The following is a 12640-nucleotide window of genomic DNA, read 5'->3' as shown; positions in this document are numbered from 1 at the left end:
AGGCAAAATGCCTTCCACATTCAGAGAAAGAACTATGAAATTTGATCACAGAATGTAGCAGATCATTTTCTTTTGTAGTATGTTTTGGTTTGTTTTATGATTTCTCTCACTCATTTTAATTCTTCTATGCAACATGACTAAGGTGAAAATGTATTTAATAGGAATATATGTGTAGAACCTATATAAAATTGTATGCTGACTCAGGGATGGAGGGGGAAAAATCTAAGTTATATGGAAATGATTGTAGAATACTGAAAACAAATAAAATAATAATAAAAATATATTGTGTTTTTTTTAAAGAAATAGTATAGAGGGAGAAAAGAAGACTAGGATAGAACTTTGTGAAAAGCTCACAGCAGACAGTGATCCAGAAGAAGATCCAGCAAAGAAGACTGAGGAGTGGTCAGACAGGTAGGAAGAAAGTCAGTAGAGAGTAGCATTGGGGAAACTTAGAAGAGAGGAGCAAGAAGAGTGTGATCTACAGTGTCAGAGGCTACAGAATAAGTACATGCTACATACTGTCAGTTATTATGATTATTAAAGGACACTAGCTATATTTAGAGTTGAGAGACCTGGGTTTAAGACACATTCCTGATATTTGGTAGCTGTGTATCTGTGGACAAGTTGCATAACCTCTGAGTCACATACTTTCATATTTTTGCCACTTACTTCACAGGGTCATTGTGAGGGAAGAATCTGCAAAGTCCTCTATAAGCTTATTGTTATAAACTATTATTATATAGAGCATATGGGCTTCTAAGTGTCTTGATGGACAGAGCACTGGGGCCTGGAATCAGAAAGACCTGAGTTCAAACCTGATTTCAGACTCTTATTAGTTGTGTGACCCTGAGTGAGTCATTTAACTTGTTTGCTTCAGTTTTCTTACCTCTAAAATGGAATTGTTAGCCCCTACTTCACAGGGTTGTTGTGAGTACTAAATGATATAATCATTATTAAGCCCTTAGCATGGTGCCTGATACATAGTAGGTGCTACATAAATATTAACTGCTACTATTATTATACAAAGAAAAAGCTAAATTTTCTCATGTAAAGATCTCAAAGGCAACCAGCCACTAGAGTTTATCAAGTAGTGGTTGTATGGTGATGGAAGGGAAAAGGGCATAATGTGATAAGAGCTATATTGAAAAAATCATTTTGACAGGTGCATGTAAGAGAGTGGAGAGAGGCTTGAGCCTAGGACAATCAATTAGTAGGCATTGAAATTATCTAGGCAAGAGAAAATAAGAGACTGACCTAGGATGGTAACAATGTGGGTGGAGGGAAATGACAAGGGAGAGAAAGAACATGGAGGTAGAAATGATAAAATTTGGCATCAACTTGGATATGTAGGATAAGTGAAGGTGAAGAATGGAACAGAATAGGGAAGTTCTGAAGAGGAGTGGCCTTGTGGAGAGTGGGAGATTGATCAGGCAGATTATAATACCCTCATTCTGCTCATTCTCAGTGATTCATTCTCTATCATCCAAAACATCAAAATTTAGAGGGGGGGGGCAAATGGGATAAGTGCTTTCACCAGTGTGGTTTAAAGGAGAGAAATATAAAAGGGATTGAGCAATGGAGCTCACTGATAAATGTGATAAACTTCTCAAGAGGTAAGCTTTTGTTTGTAATCTTTGTCCATAACTTTCCTCACAGGACATGCCCACTATTAATGGAATAAAACAGAATTCTTCAGTGACTTAAAAAAAGTGAAAGGCACAACAATGGGAGCTACAATTTTGGACTTACGTGGACTGCTAAGCAAAGATTGGTTGTTAGTAGACAGGGACACTGTGATTCAGGGACTACAGCATTTTAGAGTTTGTGATAGGAAATGGCAGACATACTTTGTCATATACCAGAAACTTGGAAACATTGATCAGTGATTTAAGAATTAGGATTGGATGTCTTGAGACTAAAAACAGTAATTGTGAGACTGAAAATTCTCAGGAAAAATAACCTGGTACTGTAGCCTCAAATGACTCTGTTAAAGAAGAAAAGAGGAAAGTGATTTATGAAAATGGCTGCCCAGTGTGGTTAATGTATGGATTATTTTGTTGCTATGATGGATCTGGCTTTCTGATGTTGGGGTTTGGCTTTCTGATGTTGGGGTTTGGCTTTCTGATGTTTGAATAAATGTTTTGGTTCTGCCTTCCATGTGGAGAGTCTGTTATATTTTGCGACTCAGAACTCTGGCAGCTGCCATAGGCACTGTGAATATCGTATTAGAGCTACAAATGGTGATGAGGATGGGGTTGCAAAATATCAGACCTCTATTTGGAGGCAGGAAGGCTTTAGAGAGAGAAATGGATATCCCAGGATGGGAAGATCTACCTTATTCCTCCCTGGTAAGAGAATGGGCTAAAAGCATAGGACTCCGTGAACTAGGAACTAAGGCTACAGAAGGGAGAACCCAGAGATTTAGAACTGAGAGGTATATGTAGGAGAGGCTGGGCCTTGCTAACAAGTTATTGCCTTGTGTAAAAGCAGAGACAAAATGCGGGAAGAGGAAGCTCAGATGGAAATGGAGTTGGTTCGTTTGCATTAGAAGCTTTTTATGCTGCAGCATTCAAACTCTCCTTTAGAAGAGCAAGTTAGAAGGTCTCAGGTAGTAGAAGAAAAAGCTGTTGTTAATTTAGCTCACAAAAGGAAGCAAAAAAAAATTAACAAGAGGCAGAAGCATGCCCAATACTAAGGTGAAAACAGGAGCATCAGGGGGCCCACACAAGTGCTTGGGGAGGTCACTGAAGATTTTATTCAGCAGGAGGTCATAGATATTTTGAGTTAGTTCACCCAAAGGATGGGAGAATTGTTGGTATCTTGGATGGTGAGAATTAGTGAAAAAGATAAATTTCCTCAAGAGAGAAGAGTAAATAGCCAATGGATTCAAAGTCAGAATAGATTGACAAAAAAAGAATTGTTTACTGTTCTCTTGCAAGCAGGGGTAAATTTTGGAAGACTAGATGACATTCCAACTAAAGAACTATACAAAATGTATAGAGAAAAGGGGTTTGATATTAGACTGAGAAAGGAAATAAGAATTACTCCTACAGATTCTCCTGAAACATTATATCCAAGTTTATCACACCTGCAGGGAAAATAGGAAATTGGTCAGATTAAAGAAAGTATACACTTAGCCATAATGGTGACCCCCAAACTGCAAATTAGAGGACAGTAAACAGCAATGAATAAGGCTATGGGTTCATGGACTCCAGATGCACAGTTGACCCTACTTCTAGTTATTGTCTCTTTCTTTCTTTTTGGCTTTTTATCTGCTCACCTTATTTATCAGATTTGTTTTCCGCAGGCTTAGTACACTCCACCTATAGCTGCCTGATCACTTAAGCTGGATGTCACCCCCCATCTATGACTGTGATGTGTCACCCTTGGACCTGGTATCAACCAGGTTCCGGATGCCTGTTAAAGAACTGACCCCTCCAGTGGGACATCTTGGAACAGGGACAGCTTGATGTCCAATCTCAGTAGGAAACAGCTATGGAAGGAGAGATCTTCACCCCTTACCCCAAGATTTTGGGTCCCGTTCATTTGAGGGGGAAATGATGGGGTGCTTGTGCTCAAGACCCACCCTGAAATATTGCTTTTTTTGTTTGTTTTCTATTATCCCTGTTAAAGTTCTATTGATATCAGTTGCCCCACAGATCTATGTAATGGATAAGAAAGATCTTGGGACTGCATTTATTGATAATGCATTTTTGCTTATCGTTAATGTAATTTTGTTTCCTAATGAGAAGATCTTTCCTATCCATTAATAGGCCCATGAAACCTGCTTAAGTTACATGAAAGCCTGAGACACGTGTGTCAAGTCACATGGAACAGGAAGAGGGAGAACTGAGAGGAAACTGGTCAGACTAGTCAGAGCTGGGAAGGACAGAGGAAGGAAGCAGCTAGGACTGTGAGTGCTTGTGGGAATGCCTGATAATGTGTATAGACTTCTTGGTTACTACGATGGATTACTTTGTTGCTATGATGGATCTAACTTTCTGATGTTGAGATTCAGTTTTCTGGTGTTTGAATAAATGTTTTGGTTCTGCCTTCCAGGTGGAAAGTCTGTTATATTTTGTAATTCAGAACTGTGCCGGCATATTCATAGTTGCTGTAGGCACTGTGAATATCACATTAGTGCTACAAGCACCTGAATGCAAAGGAAGTTTAAGAAATCCTGTGCATAATTTAGCCTTATCTGATGTATTTATTATTAGAGTATTCAAAGATACCTAGGATCTGCTTGCCCCACGACTGGTATATTTACAAACGATTTCTTCTGTTTGTGTATATTTCAGTATAAAACAGCACAAACTCTAAAATCTGCAGACCATCGAGCTTTTTTCTATACAGAACTCATCTAATATGGTGTGCTGGTAAATGTTTAACACCTGGCTCTCTGGGAAAAGGTATGCATGACATAATTTTTTATTTAATCTACATCATTAATATTTTTCCAATCCTTTCTTAATTCTAGACAATCAACAAAATAATAAATCATGCCACGATGTGTAATGTTTGCTAACGTTGGAGAACTTAATGAAAATTTAACTATTGACTTTCTGTAGGTCAGCAATAGGAGCTGACTCCAGTAGCGCACTGTCTTCTAGGAATTATCACATATTGGCTTGATTTTCCCAAATGAGACAAAGATGGAGGCACAGCAGGTGGCAGTGAGGAGGAACAGGAATTCAGGTTTTAAAATGCATTGAGACAAAAACAAAGGTAAGTAAAAATTACACTGAGAAATTCCTGAAAGAAGAGTGCCAGGAAGGCTAAAACCACACATAAGCCTGTGAAAAATTTGAAAAATTTGAAAGACAGTGAAAAAAGACTTTGAAAGAGAATGTTGGGTTAGGTAGAAGAAGAAAAGTTTAGGATCCCTATTTGAGATGGATGAAACAATAATAATTATCTATCAGAGAGAAGATAGAACTAATCCTTAACTATCTCCCTCCCCCCTTTTTTATGCTGCTGCTTCATCAGCCATGATAGTGGGACTACTACCTCTAGAGTACACCATCTTAATCCCCACATTTGTCGTGTGAGAAAGTAGTAACCTTCAACTTCTCTCTTGGACATAGTTCATCTGGGTCAAGTGAATTGAATATACTGAGGGTAGCCTTTTATTTTTTTCTTTTCATTTTCCTTGAGATCCACTTTTCATGAAAAGTAACTGAACCTGAATAAATACATACATATCTTGTACTGAATACAGTTTTGAAGATATTTAGATAGTGAATTCAGAAATGCAGGATATCTCAAAGAAGAGAAGATTTCATAGAATGGAAAGACCTTGGACTACATATATATACACACACATACACACACCTATGTGTGTGTATGTGCATATATGTGTGAATAGATGTGTGTATATACATATGCATACATATATACATATCTATGCACATATCTGTATACACACATATAAATGTATGTATGTGTATATATGTGTGTATATACATATACATACACACATGTATATATATATATATATATATGTCACCAAGAATAAATAAGTTACTACCAACCAATATACCTATATTCTCATTTTTCTAACTTCATGAGAACTATCTCTGAATTGAGGGTATCCTTGATGAAAAAGATAAGAAGGGAAAATGTAGGCTTTTGAAGATGATTTTCAATAGCATCTTCATTTATAAAATTAAATTATGGAAGCAAATATAAGATTCTAGAATTATTGTTTGTTAATTACCCAAAAATTCTTATTAAGGAAAGTAAAATTTTAAAGAATCTATTCACAAAATATTTTCCATGCATATTTTAGGATTAAACAAGACTCCTTCACATCTGTAACTATTGTCAATTCAATTCAACAAATATCTATTAAATATCTGCAAGGCACTCTGTTGTAGGCACTGGGGTTTTGGATAAAGTGTTTATTGTATGAATGTAAATTTCATGGAACCATAAGAATTTCTAGCAGTTTTCTGTAAAAATGTCTTCTAAATTAGCAGAATATATGGTGAATCCTAATTCTATACTTTTCTGTTTGTTATTCTGGAGCCTTTTCATAGGCACATTTTATGTTTTATTTGTTTATATTTTTACTGTTCTATAATTTTTAGAGCCACGTTACATTGGATAGAAAGTATATATTTTAGACATTTAACTGAAGTGATTCCAAATTCAGATAAATCATAAATTCTGATAAAACCTGTCTAGAGGATGGTAAAAAGTAAGAGCTGAGCTGGTTAGCAATTGTTGCACAGACTAGAGGAATCAAAGGAAACTTTGATCAACATTGTGGAAATCCCCAGGTGCTGGAAAATACTCATTCTAGGTGTTTTGAAATAAAGTCAAATGATTAAATTAACATCCTCTTTTTATGAGGGTCATTGCCTTGACAATTCATTCATCCTTACATAATAAAGAAATTCAGAAATCCATATAATAAAGAATTTAATGCCTCTCATCATTAGTAATCCATTTCTTTTGCAGTTTGAATAAACATATTCTGAAGTTGCATTTTTATAGAAAACACACTATTCACAATTGATGTATATAACTTTATTGAATCTGACCTTAGTGGGATCTCCTTCTAGTAGTCTGTTAATTTGACCTTGGGGAATGGTTTATATTAAAACTTTAGAGGAGTTATATCTGTTAGTTGTAATCATTAAGGTTTATCTATATCAGTAGTGTCATACGCAAATAGAAACTGGAGGGAGGGGTGACTAAACTATACAAAAGAATCTCTGCAGGCTGCTTTTTGACTTGGAAAAACACATAACGTTAGCTGTGTTCTATTAGATTTTATTTATCTTGTTAGATATTTCACACTGACATTTTAATATGATAACCAAGGGCCCTGTATTTGATACCTCTGATCTAGATGAAAACAAGATGTAATAGCAAGAATTAATGTGTTAGATTTGAGTGGAGAAGTGAGGATGGGTACAAGTCTTGCACTAGTTTTGATATGATGACAAGAGGAACTATTATAAATAGTTTGAACTGAATAAGGCATATCTGCTTCACTGTATGTATTCCTTCCAGTAATGATTGCCAGCATCCCCACACCTCACTTTGCCTTGTTTTTGTTTCTGATAGCCTGGACAGCTGTGCCCCCTAAGGTGAAAGTTTCAGGGTCCCATTGCCATGGTACTTCCCTCACCCCCATCCCTCTGGTACCCAGCTTCCCCTCCAATTCCCATGGGGCAATAGGGGACTCTGATGAATACACCAGTTACTCACACCCCTGGTCAGACTGTCCTCTTTGCCACCATTACTAATACTGTCACCGACACTAGCAATTATCTTCCTCAAACTGTCTTTGCTCATTGTGAAAAACTCCTTAGCTATGGCTGTGTTAAGAGGAAACTCCTGATCTACTCAGTGTAAGCAAAAGGGCAAAAGAAACTCAAAGGAATCCTTAATCAAGATTATGGTAAAATGTTCCAAGAACTAGGAAGGTCATACAGGCATTTGGTGATAAAGTCAAATGATAATGGCCCCTTTTTGATGAGGGATGGTGGAGTGGCAGTCCATTCATCCTGATACCTGATCCTCCTTTTAGAAAACCTTATGTTTGGTGTCCCTATCATTAATAAGCCTTCCCCTTGCATTTTGATAAACTTATTCCAAAGTCTCATTTTCATAGAAAGCATCCTAGTCATATTTGCAGTATAATCCTGTGTCAAATGAGATTGCCTCTGTCATACCTTTCAAGGATTCTTCAATAATTTTAAGATATGGAAAAGAAATACTTTGTTAGAAGAGAGACTTTAAGGTGGCATGACAGCTTATACTGAATAAAAAACTCTTTTGTAGCCAACAACAACCAAAAACATGAGCGTTGTAGGATATTGTATTCCTGACCTTTTTCAGTTATTTGTGTGATGATAAGGATATGGCCTACAGTCTAATATTGCTTATGAAAAGCATGTGTATTCCATACTAATCCTATAATCCAGCATGCCTTGGATTTATGCTTATTATTCTTATAAACACTTTACATAGATGAGAAAGTAGGCACATAAACTGGTAGTTGATAATGTTCTCCTGTCGACTTTTGGGGGACATTAATAGGGTCCAAGTTTTTTTATCCCTGCTTTTGGCATATTCTCATCCTTCAAATGATTTAAGAAGTAATCCCTCCATAACAATGGATTTTCTAATTTTATGACTCAGGTCCCCCATCCAGATAATCTGGTAATAATTTTCCACTAGTATCTAGAGGAATGCCATTAATCCCCTTGTTAAGCGTATGGTTCAAAAGATTAAAAGAATTAACAGATTTATTTACCAATAAAAGAAACCAAATAGAACTTGTATCAGGGCTCATAGAAAATTATGAGAAACTCTTCTGACAACTGTTTCCCAGAAGCATCTATATTTGTTAGATAATGATAACTGTATTATAGTATAGGAACAAATGTTTTCTAAAGCTTACATTTAGGGAGAGAAAAGTTGGCTGATCAGTAGGGATCCTCGGTTCTACCTATGGCCTTTACATTAAGATTGTTTACTCCATTGTACAAAAGCAGGAAATTGTCTTAGATGAGTGAATCATATAGATTCATATTTCCATTAGTTTTTGCCCCATTTGAGATATGGCTCATTAGTGTATTTCCTCAGAAAAATAATGGCTCTAGGCAATAATTACTGCACCTGGGGGGAAAAACATAAACAAGTTCAACAGTCCCTAGGACCTACAGTCACTACTTTTCTCTTGTATGTTGAATATTGTTAAGTTTAACAAATGTATTTGTGTTGGACAATATATTGTAGGGAACACTTTCTTTGCCATTGAGAACTTTGAGCCCTCCAAACACTCTGTGTTTCTGCTCCTTCTTTGAAATTCTATGACCAAGAGACAGCAAGGCACAAGGGAAAGAGGGCTGGCCTTGGAGTCAGAAAGAACTATGTTCAGTCCCTGTTTTTGTCACATACTTGTTGTGTGACCCTGAGCCAGTGACTAACCTCTAGGCAAATCTCCAAGACTCTAAGTAGTAGAGAAGGTGCCAATTTACATTGGTAAAAGGAATTCCTCTCCAAAGCTTCTCTGAACCAATGAAGTCATAGACCTCATCCCTATCCTCCCTCTCTGTGAGTGTATTTATGGTCTTGCCTCTATTTTCTAATACTGGGGTCAGGACTTTTGAAAAGTGGCATACCATCTTCATTCCTTTACTGTAACTTAAGATTTAATGGGTTAGAAATAGAATATAAAGATTAGAAACTTTTAGAACAATTCTTTTGCATGTAGGTTACATTCTAAAAATATTTTAAGAAGTTTCCATTAATATTCAATTAAAATGCAAATATTTAGCATGATTCTTTCCTTTGTCCTACTATTGATAACTTTTTTTTTGCCTAAATTCTCTAGTTTTTTTGTACCTTTATATTCTTCACCAGAATCAGACTGCCACATTTGAACATGTCTCTCTTACATTTTGAGACACCTATAAAATTCAGAACCTTTTGGCCTTGGAAATAGTGTGCTTTGGTACATTGTATAGAACAAAGCAGTAACAAACAGCTTTATCCTCAAAAAAATGATACTTGTGTTTATTGGACGCACAAGATTAAAATGTACATTGATGACTTGGGAGGAATTTTATTTTAAAACAAATATGCCAATCTATCAGGTAACTGATTTAGCCTGATTCAGTATGGTGTAGAATGAAAGTCCCATGATTCCTTTGCAGAAGAAATTTTAGCTTCAATAAAAAAGCCTAGCCAAAAATGAATGTGATAAAACATTTATAAAGCAAAAATGTGTGTGTGGTGGGGAAATCATCCCTATTTTCTAGGCCCTTACTTGAGTTTGTGACCTGAACCAGATTGAAATGTAATTGGGAGATATTTACAAAATAAATAAAATACAATAAAACACAAATAATATTATATTTTAAAACTAAGTCAATATGTGGTCCATGGGAATCCTTCTGTATAGATTAGTGGCCCACATTTCTTTATAAGTTTGACACCACTATAAATCTAAGGGTAACTGGGGTGAGATAAAACTATATTATTTGTATTTTTCTCATATTTCATGCATCATTCTACTAATTCCAGGGATTTAACAGTGACTGGTGGTAGCCAAATGGGGGTGTTGTTCCCCTCCAGAAGGGAGAATAGTGAAGTGTTCCTGGTAAGGAGAACCAAGCCTTCTCTCAGACTTCACTATTCCCCTTTCTGGAAGGACTCACTTGCTTCACCACCAGTCTCAACTAGCCCCCAGTTTGCCCAGAAGGCAACAGAAGACACATATGAACAGAGAAGTAGGAAATAATTTGTACCTATAGAAATTGTTTCCACTTGGGGGACTCTTTCTTTGGGTCTGGGAAATTTTCAGAATTCCTAACACTAGATTCTAAATCATAGCTATATAATTGATAGAGGTATTCTAAGGAGAGAGGTCAAAATGCTGCCCACAACTTTTCCAAGTGCATATTTTAGGGATCATCTTGGGTTCTAGATCAATTTCATTTTAGGTATAAAGAAACTTATACTCATATAGGTTAAGTGACTTGACCAGGGTCGCAGAGGTAGCAAGTAGCAGAGTTGGGATTCTTACTCTGAAACATTGTTTTTTCTTCTACACAGGGGAAGATTTTTCCCCACCTATGGCTGAAGGCATCCGTTGTGGTTACATGTAAAACCAGGGACCTGGTGACCCTTGTGAAGAAATGTGACCACCTCAACAGCCCTCAACAAGTATACCATATGGTTGGGTTCCACCACTGAACTAACTTTCCACTTTCACTAGTGGAAGATTAAGGAAGAATCTTTTTTTCCTTAGATTGCAATATAGGAATTCTCTATTTTTTTGGTTTGTTTTTTGTTTTCTTGTCTATAATACCAATTTTCAACTATAATACAGCAAATAAGGCATTTTAAATTACAGAAACTATTTCACTACGTGTATAAATGAATCAGAGTGTAATGCGTATACAGAGCAGGATAGTCACAGTCACATAATCTCACATCACTAACATCTTAAAACATTGTTTTCTTCTGGGACCTTCCTCTATAATTTTCAAATGAATTGGCACCTCATAAAACCTGATATAGTGAGTATATGTATTTCCTTGCTATTCACCCCTCAAGACTAGGGCATTTGCTTCTTCAGCATTCTTAATTAATATAAAAGTCTTTTTTTTTCTTTCTGTATCCCACTGATACAGTGAACACCTGGTTTCACTATCTTGAAGCTGTCCATCTCTCATTCAGAGTCATCCTAGCTTTCTACTGATTTATTTACTGTTTATTGATTTAAAAAAAAATTGGGGGGTATTGTATTCTATACCTTCTCAGCCCTGAGCTCTATTGCACTATTTATTTTTTAGCCAAGAACATGCCAAGAAGTACTTTTATACACTGTGAGAGTGTGTGTGGGTGTATTGTGTAAACATTTCAACAAAAGTCTAAACAGACCAAATATTCTTTAACTGGTTTATTTGTGTAGCCTCTGAAATGCAAGTATCAGGAATTTGAACACTACTGTCACCAACTAGAAAATATATTGTTTTTGAGCATAAGAGTGATATAATCAAATTTGTATATAGGGAAGATTAGTCTGGTTAGGTGAGATTGGGATGAGGGATGGGGAAGTAAAGGCAGGAAGATCTACCTATTAGGATACTGTTGTCATAGTATAGGTTACATGATAATGAAATGACATTCTAAGGTGGTGGCAGTAGAAATACAGAAAAGATGATGGGAATGGGAGAGATGTCATAGATGAAGAATGGATATAATTTGGTAGTATATGAGGGAAGAATCAAATATTATACTGTTTCAAACAGTGAATGAGTGAGTGGTGATATTGACAGAAATATTACAGTCAAAAGGTGGGAAAAGTTTATCAGGAAAGATAATAAGATATGATTTTAGGAATGTGGTATTTGAGGTGACAGTAAGAAATTCAGGTGAAGTTGTCTTATAAACAATAGGACATGTGGATCTGAAACTGAGGAGAAAGGTCAGACCTAGAAACAAGGGTTAGGAAGTCATATTTATGATGGTATTATTTAAAGCCATGGGATTGAGGCAGATTGTCAAGGGGAGTGGAGATAGAGAAAAGAAAAACATGACTGAGGTTTCAGCATGGGAGAATGATCACTGACAGTGATAGAGCAATGAGATGATGGTAAGGTATCCATGTTTAGCAGAAAGTTGGAGATACAAGATGAGATGGACATGAATAGAATGAGAAATCAGTGAGTAAGATTAGCATAGAAGTTTGAAGTCTCCTGTTCTTCCTCATAATAATAATAATTAATTCACCTTTACATACATAGCACCTGTCTCATTCTGAATGCCCCATCCTCTCCCTGGGCAACAGAGCTTTCAGCTCATAGGACTGAGAGAGGAAGTATCAGTGATGAAAGAGACATGGTTGTAGGAGAGGGGTGCCTCACTCAAAAAGAGAGGTACACCATGGCAGCATGGAGGTAATAGGCTTTACTTCTCTAGAGAGTGCTACTAGGTATACTGGCCCTGTACCATGTAGATGAAGTGGCTAGGTCAAGAAACAGTTGAAATCCTTGTCTGTGACAGCACAGGTGAGATCAAGAAAAACATCAGGCATGAGAACATCTATTTTCTTCTGACTCCATGTCCTTATGTTGGAGAGTCTTTGCCTAATGACCAGTACTTTGGGATT

The sequence above is a fragment of the Notamacropus eugenii genome, chromosome 6 (genome assembly GCF_028372415.1).
Source record: "Notamacropus eugenii isolate mMacEug1 chromosome 6, mMacEug1.pri_v2, whole genome shotgun sequence".
Classification (NCBI taxonomy): Eukaryota; Metazoa; Chordata; class Mammalia; order Diprotodontia; family Macropodidae; genus Notamacropus; species Notamacropus eugenii.
Note: the sequence above shows the minus strand (reverse complement) of the source record.